The sequence below is a fragment of the Tenrec ecaudatus genome, chromosome 7, assembly GCF_050624435.1.
Source record: "Tenrec ecaudatus isolate mTenEca1 chromosome 7, mTenEca1.hap1, whole genome shotgun sequence".
In the NCBI taxonomy this organism is placed as follows: Eukaryota; Metazoa; Chordata; class Mammalia; order Afrosoricida; family Tenrecidae; genus Tenrec; species Tenrec ecaudatus.
This window is the reverse complement of record NC_134536.1, coordinates 25,133,414-25,136,395: the sequence shown is the minus strand read 5'-3', so window position 1 is coordinate 25,136,395 and position 2,982 is coordinate 25,133,414. Positions and strand designations below refer to the sequence as shown.

Sequence of the window (2,982 nt, the reverse complement as noted above, 5' to 3'; positions counted from 1 at the left end):
TTTCTAATAGCCTTGCTTTCTCTCTATCCTCTACTCTGTACAAAGCCATGGAGTCGAGTGTAAGAAACTGGTTCTGCAGGATGTCATCTAATTAGCAAATCTAAAGTGTGGGACTGGCTTAAGGAGCCATTTCTCTGGATTTGAAACGTGAAATACTTGCCAAGTTTCATTCTGAACGATGGACTCCGGTTGGCAGTTCCGGGGAAGAAAGAATTTCCCTTGTCCCATAGCTTTTTAGATGTATTAATTTCATAGTATTTCGACCATCAGTTTTGGATATGTGTATTACAAGAAAGTTTTCCAAGGACAGACACCCTCGCCCACCCATCCCCAATTTATGACATTGTGTCCCCCACAAATAAGGTTTGCATTTAAACTGGCTCAAATTGAGACCTGAATTCTTGGCATTAATTAAGGTTTAAGCCAAGAGGTCACTTTATTGGTTTCAGGGTTCCATTGGAAACTCTAGTCTAAAAACTTCTCTGAAAATTAGAGGGAGCAGATGAGGGGGAGATTTCTAAAGTTATAGTTTGCCATTTGTGTGAGCCTTAAGTATCTGCAGAATATTGACACGAAGTTGAAAGGGTGTTGTGTCTCCAGGGAAGTTCTGCTTCCTGACATGAAGAAATAAGAGTCTGGAATCCGGCTTCTACTGCAAACAACTCACTGCCATTGAGTCAAGGCTGACTCACAGCGACCCCCCTGTGGTTTCCGAGACTGTAGTAGAAAGGCCAATCTTTCTCTGCAGCAGCTGGTAGTTTCTAACTTACCACAGGGAAGATTGCGGCCCAACACGTAACCACTGTCCCTTCAGGCCTTCTCTGTAAAGAAGAAGGTAAAAAAGAGGGGAGTGGGGAAATATTAGAAAAAAAATAACTACGTTCAGCCATTGGTCCACAGAGCTGCCTATAACTGACCCTGAGAAATAGGGAAATATACTATAAGGCCCCTGGATTTCTGAGACAATTTTTAGGTCCCAGTAGTAGGAGGGGAATTCCCAAACAATGCTTGGGGCCTCATGGAGTTACAGAGAGCTCAGACGTCGGAGGCGTTGAGCTGCCTAGGATTTGTGAGCAGAGTGTTGGACAGGAGGGAGCGATGAGAAAGGCAAAACCAAAAACCGACAGAAACCAAATATTAATAGAGGAACGGGGCAAAACTCTATAAATTCAGGGAAAGAACAATTACTGAGGAACTGTACACTGAACAAACGCCCCAGATCCATAAAGCCAGGAATCAATCACATGCTCACACGCCAGAGTCAAAAGACCGCACTAAACCTCCTATGGAAATACTAGAAGTGTCAGGACCTAGTAGTAGCGCTTGAATTCCTGAGTAACGGTTATTCTCAAACCACTCTATAAAAAGCTTTTCAACCAGCCTCAGAATTATTAAACTAATCCTCCAGGTTTTAAATGCCAGAATAAGACACACAACTCTTTAAGGAAGACCCCGCCCCCCCGGCAAAAAAAAATCCAGCATGCAACATAAAACGCAGGCAAAGTTTGCACAGGCCAAGAAGCAAGACAACATCACTTTATGAACATTAAACCACCACATCCTAATGCCCTCAGAGTTTAGATCCAACTGGTGTCATGATAACTAAACACCCTTTGGAGGCAACTAACGATATTATTGCGTAGAAAAATCAATCACATTTCCTCTCAACTTACACCGTGGTCTAGGTTCATTAGGAAAGCAGTCTTTAAGACTAAAAACAAGTTTCCCAGGCGCCTGCCGAAGATGGCAGACGGGCAGGTCCTGGTGCTCGATGGCCATGCCCTCCTCCTGGGCCGTCTGGCAGCCACTGTGGCGAAGCCAATGCTACTAGACCGCAAGGTGGTGGTGGTGGTGGTGCACTGTAAGGACGTCGACATATCTGGCAACTTCTACTGACAAAGTGGAAGTACCTGGCCTTTCTCCGGAAGCGCACGAATACCAACCCCTCCCACGGCCCCCACCATTCAGGGCCCCCTGGCCGCATCTTCTGGCCAACCGTGTGAGACCTGCTGTCCCACAAGACTAAGGGGGCCCAGGCTGCCCTGGACCGGTTCAAGATGTTTGATGGGATGCCACCCACCTACGATAAGAAGAAGCAAATGGTGGTCCCTGCTGCCCTCAAGGTGGTGTGGCTGAAGCCCACGCTCAAGTTTGTCTAGCTTATGGGCTGCCTAGCTCATGAGGTGGACTGGAAGTACCAGGCGGTGACAGCAACCCTGGAGGAGAAGAGGAAGGAGAGGCCAAAATCCATGACAGGAAGAAGCAGCAGCTCCTGAGGCTGCAGAAACATGCTGAGAAAAACTTGGATACAAAGATCAACAAGTACACAGAGGTTCTAAAGACCCATGGACTCCTGGTCTGAGCCCAATAAAGACTTATTCCTTCACTGGCAAAAGAAAAGAAAAAACGATGAAGTACAGGAATAGCCTCTCTTATAGCGACCCTCTTTGTTTGAATGAATTTCTGAAATGCAATTCTTCCTTGATCAAATGGGGCTACAATTGCAAAAAAGAAAAATAATTAAATCTAAAGATCAATTTTAATTTTGAAAACTAGAAAAACATGGGAAAAGTTGCCGTCAACAATGAACATCACACAAAATGGGGAGAACATCAAGTCAAGAGAAATAGATCCAGAATTGACAGAGTGATGGATTTAAGAAAGAAAAAGATGAGCAGGCATAGCCACCACACAGGCGAAACACTAAGGGTGTTCAACAGAACAGCAAGGGGAAGAGAGCAATAGAGTCCCCAGGGGATACCAACAATGGGCTGTGGCTCCAGGGCATGGCACCCATCAGTCTCAACCAGAAAACACCCCTAAAGGTCAACGAACAGACCTTGAACTATTCATAGGCTTTTTTTGGTCACTTGTTTTGTTCTGTCTTGGTTTTGTGCTTATTGTTGTCTCTGCATGTATATCTAGATAAGATAGGTGGGATAAACAATCCGGAGGTGAAAATAACAGGACCAATGGTTCAGG

General features: G+C 45.2%; 1 pseudogene; it reads left to right on the top strand.

Moving 5' to 3' along the window:
* The first annotated feature begins 1,743 nt into the window (after positions 1-1,743).
* On the top strand, positions 1,744-2,369 carry LOC142452669 (large ribosomal subunit protein uL13-like; annotated as a pseudogene).
* The last annotated feature ends 613 nt before the right edge of the window (positions 2,370-2,982 follow it).